The sequence below is a fragment of the Alligator mississippiensis genome, chromosome 10 (assembly GCF_030867095.1).
Source record: "Alligator mississippiensis isolate rAllMis1 chromosome 10, rAllMis1, whole genome shotgun sequence".
Lineage (NCBI taxonomy): Eukaryota > Metazoa > Chordata > Crocodylia > Alligatoridae > Alligator > Alligator mississippiensis.
This window is the reverse complement of record NC_081833.1, coordinates 51,449,806-51,464,663: the sequence shown is the minus strand read 5'-3', so window position 1 is coordinate 51,464,663 and position 14,858 is coordinate 51,449,806.

Here is a 14,858-nt window from a genome sequence, read left to right as displayed (position 1 = left end):
TGGTGACACGATGCCAAATTGGTTCCCTTGCACCCACACACACACAATGGCAGCAGGGATTAAAGAGGCTTGGTGCAGGGGCTGAAGTCCGCTGAAGTCCAGGAGGAGAGAGAGAGAGAGAGAGAGAGAGAGAGATTCCAAATTGTAGGAGGAGGTGTGCAGGTAATATCTACCTATCCAGGGTGGAAGGGGTCCTTGTCCAGTAGGTGTTGTCCAGAGGGGGGTCGCCGGCAGGGCCTCTGGGTGGATAGGTGGTGTGGCATGGTGCTGGTCCAGATGGAAATGGCGTTCCCACTGGGTCTGTCTTCACTGCCCCTTTTTATAGGGGCAGACCTTGTGTGACCTTAGTGACAGGAGGCATGCCCAGGCAAGGGTCAGCCCCTGGTGTACTGAGCATGTGTGCTCCATGCAGGGATGTGCAGTTTCGGGTGTCTGTAAAGGTGAGAGTTGCTGGTTTTGCAGGGTCTTTTTGTCTTTCAAATGCTGGTCTTGTCTCTGTTCCTGGGTGAGGTCTCTGGTTCCTGGGTGAATCAATGCGAGGTGATGGCCCAGTCATTACAGGCCATTCAGTAGAGGCCTGCTACCATTGTATTTCAATCATTCCCAATCATTCTCATTCATCAGGGAACCAATTTACCTGGGAGGGGTACGTGACTCATACAGTTGCAACATGGGATGCCCAGGCAGAGGACAGAAGATGGAGGCTTGACATATAAAATGGAAACTTGACATGACTTTGGTTCACTTACAAACACAGGCCTAAACCATACACTATCCATATGAAACAATAAAAATCAATACAAAAATGATAATAAAATATAAAACAGTGGATATCCAAAACCAAAAACTTGCTACCAAAACAAAAATGTTTAAAGCTTATCCTAAGTCTGAGCTCACTTATACTTATCTATAGGGAATAGAGAGGGAAAGAAAAAGTCAGAAATGGTTGGGGAAGGGGAGGGAATGCAATTAAAAAAAACCAAAAAACGGAGGGTTTTGCTACAGTGTCACCACTCAGATTACCTGAAAACATTAAATGAATCACTTGGGTGTCCAATAAAACCAACAACCCTTCCCTCGCAAGCAGTGTAAACACAAAATCCAAATTTATTACAAAGAATAAAGAAAAATCAAAAGTAAACAGTATAATTGTAAAACACTATAAACTACAAAACAAAATCTATAGGTGGCACCCTCTTGGGGAGGCTTTACCCATACCCAGGCAGTCTGGGACTTGGGGTTCCCTAATGGGTAGTTCTGGGGACCTGTCCTTTAGCAATGGGCTGGAGAGGGGGGCCCACACTGGAGAGTCCAATGAGCTGCTCCATGGGTCTACTGCACTGCAGGGAGGTGCTAGAGAGCATAGGTCCTTCTGCGTTGCAAAGGGCCCCTTGTTGCTCCTTGAGAAGGTGTTGCATTGATCTCCAATTCCACATGGTGGCTTTGAGGAGTTAACTGCAGTTTTTATTAGCATATTGCACCCCAAAGTTTCTAGTCCTAATCCCAGCTCTGCTGGGGCAAGAAACTTCCAGAGAAATCAAAGAAAAGCCAGCCAAACAGCAAAAGAGCCTGAACTGCAACCAGTGCCAACCATGCTGCTTGGTCAGGACACAGAGCTACAAAAGCAACAACATGTGCCAGGGGCAAATCATGTCAGGCCCCAAGCCAGGCCCAGACATGCAGCAAATGTACAGAGGGGCTCAACAATACAGCTCTGCTGAGACCCAACAACTGTGAAACAAGAAAATGGGAGCCAGGGCGATCTTGGCTTGGGCTTGAACTACAACTAGTGCCCAACTGCACTGCTTGGTTTGGGCATAAACTGTAAAAAGGACAAAAGAAGACCCAGGCCTGTTTCACTGGGCCTGGACCAGGTGGCAAAAAGCCAGCTAGGCCTATACAGCACTGAGGCCTGGATAAACAACAAGAAGTGCCAGGGGTAGGCTTCACCCTGGCCCAAATCTACCAGCCGAACATATGGCTGGGGTTCAGCCCCACTCGGATGGGCTGAAATGCAACAGCTGTGAACAGCAAAAAGGGCTCAGGCTTATGGCTACAGCCTAGACATGAAATTTCAGCTATCCTACCATGCTGAGACACTACGATCCCTAACACAGGGGCCAGTACTACCAGGTCCCTGTTCCTGGTCAGTCTGCTGCAGGGATTGATACCCTTGCCACAGCATCATTCCACTCAAAACCCAGAAAAAACAGAAGGGGAAAGAGGGAGATAATGGGTATCTCAAGCCCTGAGCCAGGTTTTCTTTCCCTGTACATGAGGCTTTCCCTTCACATGGCTTTAGTTTGCTTCTCCAGTGAAGAGTGGGGAGACCCCCTACCTCCCCATATAGGAAGCAGGCTTTTCTGGCTTCTTTTTTGGGGGAATTTTTTTTTGTGTTTCAAGCCAAATCAGTCAAATCAATTCCAAATCCGTGAGTCATTCAAGAACCATATATGTCCGTACTACCGGCAAACATCCTCCACCCCACCTGTGGCTTCAGATGCTTCCAAATCATTTGACAGGCATCCTCTATGCAGGCCCAAGCCCGAAGGCTTGGGGTTTGGATGCCTCTTAGTTTTGCTGGCCCTCATACGGCCACAGGAGCAAGCTAGGGAGGAGTCTCCCATTTCCATATAGTAGGCATAAAGCCAAGATCTTCCCACTGCAAATGAAAGTGGGAGCTTAACTATACATTATCTCCATGGGTACCACCCATGCCAGAAAAGCAGTTATCTCCTGTCCCTAGGAAAACCGCCTTAGCGATCACAGTATTTCCCCTGCCAGGTAAGCTGCTTTCAGACTTCAGCAGCTGCAGGAGGAAACAGAGTCACAGTCCAGGTGGCCTGAATCTTAAATCTCTTTTCTGACATCATCACTTGGTCCCAGTCAGAAGCAGCATCATTCGAACACTGCTAATGAAGACCAATCAATTCAAAAGTGGTCATTGCTCCTGAAGAAATGGCCAGAGTCACCCAACTGGTTCCAAAGGTCCCTTGGAGGGAATCTTAGGACAATGGCCTAGACACAATGTTGGGGAGAGGATGTGATCTTCTTTCAGTCCCAGAAAAGGCATAATATACAGCACAAACAAGATATATAGCAACATGAAACCAGAACACACTTTATCACACACAACCCCAAGTGTGTGTGGGTGTTAAATATGTTAATTAAGTTTAAAAAATAATCCCTTTAACAGCTAGCACTATTCAAGCAAAAGCCTTAAAGCAGATGCAGTTTTACTGGCAGTCATTTAGTTTATATATGGTTATATATAGTCATTTAGTGCCCGCATGTTACTCCATAGGAGGAGCCGATTTAAATTATACTGGCAAAAGAAGCCTTCCACTGTCATAAAATGTGTCTCCACATGAGGAGATAAGCCCATTCACCTCTGAGGTATAGCTGTTTCAGCAAATGCTTTTGGTAAATTCAAAGTATTGTTTTCTAGCACAATGATAAATCCTGATAATGACAATGGCAAACAGAAATAATGGATTTCATTAAAATGATCAATATTTAATTTCTTAATATGATCAATAGTTAATGCATGGTTAATGCATGTATTTAATGTATGTGGCTTTATCTTGATGAGGAAGTGGTGAGGTAGCAGTACATGGTTCATTCTGTTAAGTGAGATCTACATGCTCAGTTATTTCCTAGAATCATAGAAAAGGCTCTATAAACAAAATTAAAGATAAGCAACTCACTTTTAAATAATCTGTAGAAATATATACACACTGTTATTATAAGCATTGTTCTCTGAGTAGAAACGTTACTTCCAGACTTGCCAAAAATAATGATTTGGAAATTGGAAAATTCCACACCAATCAAAAGCTGCACATCAGTACAACTCTGATTATTAACAGAATAAAAATGTTATATTTCCTTTACATCCCCTCCATTATTAACACAATAAAATAAAGCATATTAAATTAATCAAAGAGCACAAACATGAGATTTTTTTCACCTTTAAGTCAAAACATTGTTTATAGGCAGACTTCAGACTTACAACACAATTGGTTCCTGAAAACTGCATCTTAAGTAGGAACGTTGTAACTCGGAACCAATTTTCCCATAGGAACAATGTGGCCACAGCCACCAAACTCTGGGGATTGGTTCCTTTACCGTGCTCGATACAGTTGCCCCCGGCTGGTAAGTCTGTTGTGTTGGGAGAGTCAGATCAACGTCCCCGCAGTAAGGGAGGGATTGACGCTGGTGCTAGGACAGGGGCTGGGCAAGGGCTGCCCAGCTGGGGTGGGAGGGATGTGGGGAGGGGATGGGTGGCTCCCGCTGCTGCAGGCCACTAGTCCGGGATCTGCTTGTCTGGTGGCTCGTCTGGCAGCTCTTGTCACTGCTCCCACCGCTGGTCTGGGAGGGCATGGGAAGAGGTACATGCCCCCAGATCTGTGGGGGGGCTAGGGCTGCACCGGGCTGGACTTCAGATAGGCAGCAGAAGGCACTGGACATGGGGGCCAGCATTCTCTCTAAGCTGCTTGGTGTGTGTGGCTGTGCAGGTGCACTCATGCCGTGCTGCCAGGCACGCCTGCATGGCCGCACACACCACACAGCTTAGAGGGAAAGCTGGTGGGGGCTGTGACATCCTGCCGCTCACCCAGCTGGGGTGGAGCAGAGCCTCTGCATTGCCTACAGACAAGTGGTACACAGCGGCCAGAGCCACCCTGGCCTCCCCGCGCCTCCTGGATGAGCCACGGCTTCGCCCTGCTCTGCCCTGCCCTGCCCCAGCTGGGTGAGTGGCAGCTGTAGCAGAGGCAGGGCATGGGGGAGAGTGTGCCACTGGATCAGGCAGGGCAGGGCAGGGCTGGCGGCAGAGCGGGGCCTATGGGTGGGCTGCAGCCACCCTTAAATTCTCCATAGCTCGCGCCACCCACCCGGAGCACAGCCCAGTGCAGCCCCGGCCCCACCTGCCCCACACAGATCCAGGGGCACATGCTCCCCCCATGCCCTGTCACCACTCACCCAGCTGGCCCCATGTAGATCCAGGGGCACATGCCTCCTCATGCCCTGCACACCACTAGTCTGGAGGCAGTGCAGCGGCTCTGCCCTGCCCTGGCTGGGTGAGTGGCAGGAGGGCATAGCCCTTGCTCCCAGTGCTTTCTGCCACTGGCCAGGAGTGCAGCCTGGTGCAGCCCTTGCCCCACTCACCACGCGCAGATCTAGTGGCATACACCCCCCCTCCCCCCTCCTCCCAGACTGGCAGCATGCAGCAGCATGAGCTGCCCCACCCCCTCCTTGCACCTCCCTCCCTGCCCACTGGGCAGCCCCTGTCCCAGCTTCAGCCCCAATTCCTCCCTCACTGAGGGGGTGTTGATTTGCTCCCCCATGCCCCACCACAACACTTACCAGCTGGAGGCAGCTGTGTCCAGCATTGTAAAGTCAAAACCCCATCAGAACCTCCAAAGAGTGTCATAATTTACAAAGGTCATAAGTGCCGTTTGTAATAACTTGACCAGTCATAAATACTGCCTGTATTTTAGAAGGCAAGGAGAATGAGGAAAATTTACCTTTCTTATTATAAAAGTTCTTCCAATCTAATTTCAACCGTGCATTTGAGTGAGTTTTTTTATTTGGTCAACTGAACACTAATACTTTACACATGCACACTAAAAATAGTAATATAATATTTTGTAGCAAGGGACTATTTACTATATGTCTAATACACTTGACTACTCAAAAAATATGGAAGGTTTTAATGAAGGAACATGTTCTATCATGCATAGGCTAAGGCAAGGATACTCATGCACTGGCTCACTCATGATGTCTTTGGTATGAAAATATTTTCATTGCCTTTGTCTCAAATTCACAGATGAGTACATGATTGTAAAAGATGCTACACATGTACCTACCTATACAGCTATAAATGGTACTGCATTACTAGGGAAATGGAATGTTAACAGTCCTATAGTCCAGTGATTGTCAACCAGGGTACCACAGCATCCTGGGGTACTGCAAGATCCTTTTAAGGGTGCTATACAATATTAATAGTTAAGTGTGTAAATGTCTGCACATAATTCATGGGATAAACTCAGAGATTTCAAATAAGAATCCACAAGGTCAAAACATTCTGACCTCTTCAGGTCTTTCTCAGTTCTTTGCAACAAAAGAATTGCTTTGACTATGGAAAAATACTAAAAAACAAGCAAAAGATAAGAGTTGACATTTTCCAAGGGGTGCTTTGAGTCTAACAAGGTCGAGAACTGCTACTGTAGTCAAAAGAGCTAGATACAGACAGTCAAGAAGCCCAAGGCTGAATCAATTCAATCTTTGCAGGTTAGTTTAAACTGCACAGATTAAATTGAAACAGAAGTGAACAAACATTTACTTTTGATTCAGGAAATGAAGTCACATGCCTACAATGGCTCAGGCCTGAAGCCAGGGGCACTAGAGCATGGCTCTCTGGCTGTGTGTTTGCTTCGTCTTCCTGCTGCCCCTGAGGTCTCTGGGATTTGCAGTCCAAAATTACAGTACTAGAACTCTGCAGTGTTGCTCATCACTTCCTCTCCTTGCTTCCAGGTGGCTCTGGGATTTGTAGTCCATAGTGGCAGCCAGTCATAAATTTGAGTGGGGGAAGAGGTGTTTAACCCCCCTCCCTGGCCCCAGCCCCCAACTGGTGTTTGCTTGGGGGAAGCAGTCCCTCCACCCCACATAGACTGGGCTGCATCCTCAGCCAGGCTTGCTCCCCACCACTCCCTAGTCAGCCAGCCCTCACTGTTCCAGCTAGGGAGCAGAGAGGCAGGGCCAGCCATGCTCTCTGGAGCAGATGACACAGCCCAGACTAGGGCTGGAAAGCATGCTGGGATGCTAGGGGACTCTGATTTAACTTGAACCATGAAGGACAGAAGTTTCATAAACCAGTTTGACCCAAATCAGTTAAGTCTGATACTACTGTTACAGGGAAGCGTGACCACCTCCCCGCTCCACTTGGGAACTCACCTGCCACTTCTTTGCTGGGACAAAATTAGATTATTAATCCTGTGCAGAGAAATACCAGCTGGACTTCCAGTTCTTAGCTAACCCAGCCATAGATTTTATTGTGCTCATTCCCGCCCAGCCAGCTACCGGCTCAGAGACCCAGGTGGTTGCAGAGGGGAGATCTTTGGTACAAATCAAGAAACAAAGTAGGTATTTGGGAGCTGCCACACTCCTAACTCAGTCTCTTTCCCTTTTTTTTCTTCTAGGTCTTGCACAGTTCAAGCTCCTTGACATCTCTTTCAGTGCCACCAGCCCTGGTAAGTCCCAATGCTGGCTCCCTCATTGACGTCTGTTTCACGTTGACTAAGCCCACTGCATCTCAGCATCCCATGAAGCACATCCCTCTCCAGTTCCTCACTGGCCACATCTTCCTCCTGGGTGCCCCTGGGGGCAGCGTCTTGTTTCAGCTGCCAGGTTTTTATCTGCGCCAGTTCCCACCTCAGTGCTAATCTCTTTAATTCCTTCCTGCTGGAACGTTCTTCACAGCTGGCAGTGCTTACTGCTGGTTGCTTGTTGGTGCCCCACCTCTGTGGGTGGCTGCATTCCCCTCCATCCCCCAAAGTAACAGGGTCTACTAGCACCCTGTTACAACTACATTCACCCAGGTTTATCTTAAACCAGTTTAGTCATGTTGAAACTGGTTTATGTGCACTGAGCTTCTGTTCTGTTACAGGTTTAAACCAGTTTCTGATTACTTAAACCAGTTTATGTGTATCTTCTGTCCCTAGCCCAGGAGTTCAGTGCATTAAAAATAGCTTCCTGAAAAGATGTTGGGTCTATCGCATCCTTTTTGTTGGTGAGATGTGACATCCACTCTAGGAAAAAAAACTTGACAGTTTCTTTGGGGCTGATGTGGGAGAATGAGCTGCCATGTGAGAGCATGCTTATGTCAAAGATCATGTTAGTCACACATTCATAGTTTATCAAATCAGAAGGGACAAATGTGATCTAGTCCTATTTCTGGGTAATATAGAGTATAGGATTTCTCTAAATTAATTCATATTTGAACAGCTTTTACTGCAAGCATCTAGCCTTGATTTATAACTTTCCAGTGATGGGGAACCCACCATGATCTTTTGTAAGTTGTTCCAATGGATACATATCCTCTTTATTAAAAAAATGTTTACTTTGTTGTGCTGTCTTTATTGTCCTGTACCCACTTGGGTGGTAATACACATCTGATTTATCCAGTCAGTTGGGTTTTACAATTCCAAATGAATAAATATATAGGGTAGTAGGTACCAGCTTGAAATATTCTTAGAGAAACAACTTGTCTATTTTGTGAATACAGTGCACTTCACTGAAGACTTTACCTTGTTGTAATGGGCACATGAAGTTATCATCAGGCTTGTATTTTGAGAATACTTACTGAAGCTGTTGAACACCCAGACTTAGTCATCACATTCATGTCTGTGATATTTGTATTAATAAATGCCTCAGTAAACATGACTTCAAGTGACTTGATTGCAGTATTGCTTCTTTTTCCATTTATGGACCAAACTATGTACCTAATTCATGTACACCCTTACCTCATGATTCAAAAAAGTTTAAGTGACAGGAAAAGCAAGATGAAGCAGAAATGCCTAATACATTTATAGGAATTCTATTTTATAACAGTATTGATATATAAGCAGTGTTCTGGGATGCTTCTTCCAGATTTTTATCCTCTTCTTCTACCTAAATGCACGTATGGATGAAACTATGATGAGTAAGTGTCAAACTACAGTCCTGGTACAGAAGAAAAATATATTTTATATTAATTTGCATACTGTTTAACTGTATGGTCAAATTTGACTCTTTCTTTACATCAGTTATATTGTAAAAAGAATAATGTTGTGTGCATTCTTTTACCAAGAATGTGTTTTAAGAAACTTACTTAAATCTATTAACAAGAAGTATATTCTTGAATCAATGTTAAAGAAAAGACCTTCAAAGTGAGAGTAGTTTAATACTGCATCCATTTTAAAGACTATACTGCCAAATATCTGTGGCTACTTTACATTATTGGAGCAGTATAAAAGGGGCTTAGTGTAAAAAACAACCAGGGTCTTTGTCCCTTCTGTGATAGCTTATGAAAGTATGCAGGGTTATTAGGCCTGTGATAGCAAATTATTAAATTTAGTCTCAGCAGGGAGCATAGATTTTCTACAAGAAGTAACTTGGTAATTTTTCCTCCCAAAATATCTAAGGGTAGAGTACATAATATAGTGGGCTGCAATTATTTTTTAAATATTCAAGTTGGTTTTGAATTTTTGAGGTACTAATTAGTACATGCAGTGGCTACTTTCTAAGATTTTATATGTTTCAATGTTATGAATTTAACAAGTTATTTTTCTTTTCAAATGTGATTATGATATACTTCAGTTAATATTTATATGCAGTTCCTTGTATAAATTGTAAATTCCATGAAATTTGGTATAATAGAATTTAGAGTAGACATAGTGATGCATTCTATAGCACTACAAAAGGAATGCTCATTGGGAAAGAAAATGTTGCTGCTTAGTATGGATAGCCATCTTGAGGATTAACAGAGTACAATTTGTTTTTATTGAGTGACCTTTACTTCCAGCATAAAAGCAGAGCAGGGTGGCATCTTTAGGACTAACTAATTCAGAAAGGCATAAACTTTCATAGGCTACATCCTATTCAGTCAGATGCTACAAAGAGGCATAGCAGCTGACATCATATAACATCATAGCATCTGACCAAGTAGACTGTAGCCTGTGAAAGCTTATCTTTCTGAACAAGTTAGTCTTAACCTGCCACTCTGTCCTGCCTTCTGCCTGATTTCAGACTGACATGGCTAACTATCTTTCTCTTCTAATATAGATGTTATATTATACACAAATCTTAGTGTCTTTTCAATGCAATTTTTTGTTAAGTAAATATGACTTTTTAAGTTGCATATTTACCCAGTCTTATCCGTCCTGTAATAACTGTAAAGTTGTGAAAAAATAGATTTTCCTCAGCTGATCAAACTTATTCTGGCTTCTTTCATGCAGGCTAAGTCCTTTCCATCTCATCTATCTTCAACAGTAATAAAAAGCCCTTAGTCACATCCTCCCATCTTTTACCAAAAGGAGCAAAGGTGCAATATTTCAGTTCATAACTTTTCAGTCCACAACTATGTTCTCAAGCCCTGATTCTGGACTGCAACTCAGGTATTTGTTTGCTGTGTGATATTTGCTGACTTCTTTGGATTCTAGAGATCATCAGAGCAGAACACTTCCTGGTGGGTGCATCTACATATGAGCTTTACTGTGGAGTTGACTAATTAGCTCTGCAGTAAAGCGTCGCCATCTACACATGTGCTGGTATTACGGTGCAGTACTGTTGGGAACAATACAGTGGAGTAATTTACTGCACAAGAAATGCATATGTGGATGGTGACTAGGACCACAGCGGTTTGAGCTGGGGCAGAGCAGCCTTGTGCTGGCAGCAGGCTTAGCGGGTCAGTCACATGGCTTTGCAGTTTTGGCAGTCTTGTGCTTCAGCCAGCCCATCCGCTGCCTGATGCCACCACCCAGAGCCTGGAGCTGACCCTGCAAGACTGCTGCCAGTCCAGGGCTGCTCTGCCCTAGCTCAAGCTGTTGCGGTTGCAGGGGAATGTGAAGACACTGTGCTCGGGATCAGCTGACTACTGTGTGGACTGTGCTGAAGTTTAGTGAGCTGCATTAATAGCTTGTGCAGATGCACCCAGTTTAAACTAAAGAAACTTTATGGGCTGTTGAAACTAATGTGTGCAGCAGGTATTACTAAAATCTCTCTCTCTTTCTATATATACACACACACACACTCACATATATATATATATATATACACACACACACACACACACATATATATATATATAGATCAGCTGAGGAAAATGTATGTTCTTTACAAGTTTACATTTGTTTCAAAATGGATAAAACTCAATGAATATACAACTTCAAAAGTCATATCACACAGTAATACCTGCTGCACACATTAGTGTGTGTGGGGGTGTGTGGGGGTGTGGGTGTGTGTGTGTGAAAGAAAATGTTAAGGATGCAAAGTCAAGCACTTACGAGTTAGGAAAGGGTTAACCTAATTTGGCCAATTTGTGCATATGTAATATGATGCAGTCTTTAATTTATGATTTGTGCATATAATAATATGATGCAGTCTTTAATGATCATATACATGATTAGTTTTTATAGCTTCCTATATTAATTAAGAACTTATTGTTGGAAGCAGAAGGCTTGAGAAATGGATGCTGTTTTATAAAGTGTCAAGGAAAGCAATTATTTAACACCCCAGTTAAAAACAAACCTGTGGTTTTAAGAAATGAGCCATACTTTACTCTTAAAAATGTCATGGATCTGTATGTATAAAAGGAAACTGTATATATAAAAACCATGTCTATATAAAATAGAAACTTCATATGTAACAGTGTGTATGTGCGTGTGTGTGTGTGCGCGCGCGCGCGTGTGTGTGTGTGCATATACATATAATATAAATGCTTTTGAAAGATAGCCTTTCTGGTAAAATATATCTTCTATTTACAGGTTCATTCCCTCATTCATTATTTATTTAGGAAGCTTCCACTATATATATAACACTGACGTTAACTGTTTAAAATAGAACAGCATTCATATGACAGATACATGCAGTAATGGCTCAGTTAAACAGCTGCTATGTTTGGATGTTATTAAATAATTGCATATAATAGTGTTATTTATATTTGCATTTCCTAGGAGTTCAAAGTATTTTTAAACTGCATATTAAGAAAAGAAGTTCAGTGAACATACAAAATTACATGGAAGTAAATTTGTAATGGTTAATTTCTGAACATGGAGAAGTTTTGATTGGAAAACATGCTGCTGGAAAGCACTGAAAAGTCTGCACAAGACTTCCTGTAAAGAATGTTATATCCCTTTGAAGTAGTATATTTGTCTAATGAGCAGATGTGGCTGTAAATTTCCTGAATAGAAAAATAATTACCCCACTAGAGTCAATGGAAATCTTTGTCATTGATCAGGCCTGTAAATCACAAATTATGCTTATTATAGGCTATCTAGTATGCAATATAAATTGAATCCTACATGAGGAGAATGAATAATTTAACAATATCTCCTTATAATTTTTCCTATTACAAAAAATTGAGATATTTCTGTGTATTAGGACATGTAGCATGTTCTCTCATTACTTAATCAATAAACTAAAATTTTATGTTTTATCAACATGTGTTAAATGAACATTTTTATCAAGCTGCCAGCCCACCTCTACCCTCCCAGTTGGGAAAGTACCAGTCTAACTGGTCTGTGTATGGGTTAAGTAACTGAATATCATTCATGTAAATTATTTAGTATTGGACTGTATGCAAATAGGATAAGGACAAATCTAATGCAACTTTATGGGGAAACTTAATGCTTTTACATCTCCAGAGTTGTGATCATCTGGAGTAAAATATTGTTCCAATGGATGCCTATATTTACAACACAATGATTGAGCCATATGTACACTGCACACAGATTCATTACATAACTCAGGTGTGTGATGTGAATGCAAGGACTGGTGAGTTAAATGCTTCTATGAAGGACCATGGGTAATTAGTCACAATGAATTATAACATATGCAATGGATATGTGTGGACAAACGTGTGGTCTTTGTGTATCCAGTGAACATTCATGTGCTTGTGCTGTTATTTCATGTTGAATGAGCTATATCTGCACAGCCCCATTGGCTCAATGTGTGTCTCTAATTCACCCACCCCACCCTCCAGTGCCAAGAACCCCTAGATCCCTCTGCTCCCTTCCAGCCCGTAATGTCTATGAAATCTATGAAAGGGAGCAGAGGGATCTAGGGGTTCTTGGTGCTGGAGGGTGGGGTGGGTGAATTGGAGCTGCCCACTGGGGGGGAAGGGCTGTACTGTACCTGCCCCACCTTCTAGCAGGCGCTGAAAACCCCCCAGATTGAAATCCTTCTGCTCCCTTTCTCCCCTCCCATTCTGAAAAAAGTGACAGTCTGGCAGACAGCACAGACAAAAGTTACAGAAGACGCTCTTATTTTGAAAGGTCTTCATCTGACCCCCCCCCCGCCCCCCCCGCAGTGAGGGTTCAGATTTTCACTCAATCGGACATTTTTGAAGCTGTCTGCACCTATACACTTGTGTTTGGTCACAGCTATAGACCATTTTCTGTGGCCAGATCCGGCGAACATTGTTACTTTCCTGCACCCAAAAGGGCTAGATGGCCTGCCCCTTGGAGCCTGGTTAAGACACTGGGCATGTGCTTTCATAGGCACTATAGGGGTTGTACATGTGGGAAGCACTGCCACTTCATAATTTCCATATGCATCTTGCAAAAGCTAGCATTTTCTCCAAAGTTTCAGTCCCTGCGATTAAGTGACAGTTACGTTTATTAAAGTAGGCTTGCAGCCTGCCAGCTGGTAGGCACTTCAGAGTGACTCTTAAGCCATCTCAAGACCCATCAATGAGCCAAGGTAGAGATCACCCTTGAATCAAGGGGTTGCTTCTGCCAGAGAAGAGCTCGAAAATAAAAACTCAGAACTGAGAAGGCGCATAGGGACCAGACCTGGGGCAATCTGACTTTTCACACAGGGGCTTGGGGAAAGGGCCATACCCTATAGGGCTGTGTGAAATTTCACTGGCAGTTTCGTTTCGACAGTTTCAACTCAAAACAGCAAAATTGAAACGAAACAGAGAGCTTCGAAACAACCTCAAAACGAAACGAGGCAAGTTGAAACGTTTCAAAATTTTAAAAACGTTTCGCGTTTCAAAGCTCAAGCTGGACTTGCCTGCAAGGAAACAGAAACTAAAGTAAGGAGAGGGAGGGGGAAGAGGGAGGAAGCGGGGGGAAGGAGCGCTCTCATTGTTGACTGTGTAGCTGGCTAGTGACTGTCATCCTTCCCTGAGGTCCCTTCCAATCCCAGTGCTCTGGGGGAGGGATGGAAAACTGCATAAAAGGCAGCATTGTTTGAACTGCCCTGCTTTCTGCCTTGGTGTCAGTTGAGTGAGGGTGCACCTTAACACACACACAGTGTCACCCGCCCATGTCACGAGTTTTACCTGTAGGCAGCTAGAGGTGCAGGGCCCCAGAACCCCTGCACCTATCTCCTTGACAGCTGGCAGGCTTCGTGGCCACAGCAGGGCATAGCAGGCCTGCAGTTTTCACTCCCCTGTGCCCCAAGACAGACACAGTCCTACAAGCACCCATTTCATGAGTGTTGCCTGTCAGCAGCCAAAGGTGCAGGACCCCAGAACCCCCTGCATCTATCTCCTTGACAGCTGGCAGGCTTCGTGGCCTCAGCAGGCCTGCAGTTTTCACCCTGCTGCGCCGTAACACACAGACGGTGTCACCCATATCACGAGTTTTGCTTGTTTGCAGCTTGAGCTGCAGTTTCCCCCAAATCCCTGCACCTACCTCCTTGAAACGTGGCAGGCCTCATTGCCTCAGCAGGCCTCCCCCCCCGCCAGCAGTTTTGACCCTGCTGTGGCTTAATACGTACACGGGACATGAGTTTTTTTCTTTCAAGATTTCAGGTGCAGTTTCCTTGAACCCCCTGCACCGGTGTCCTTGAAACTTGGCAGGCTTCATACCCTCAGAAGGGGCTACCATTGCTGCAAGGTTCATCCAAATCAGGCCAGAAATGACAAAGTTATAGGCTGTTTCGAACTTCCCCCCTATAACCTATGGGCGAAACGTCAAAAAAGTGTTGAAACAGCAAAACTGTTTCAACAAAACAAAACAGAACAGCAGTTTCGAATCTAAACGAAATTCGAAAGAAACCCCGTTCCCTCGAAACGGAACGGTGCCCTTTTGCACAGCCCTAATACCTTATCACTGAATAGCTAAGGGAGGAGAACAGGGTTTGAATTAATGAAG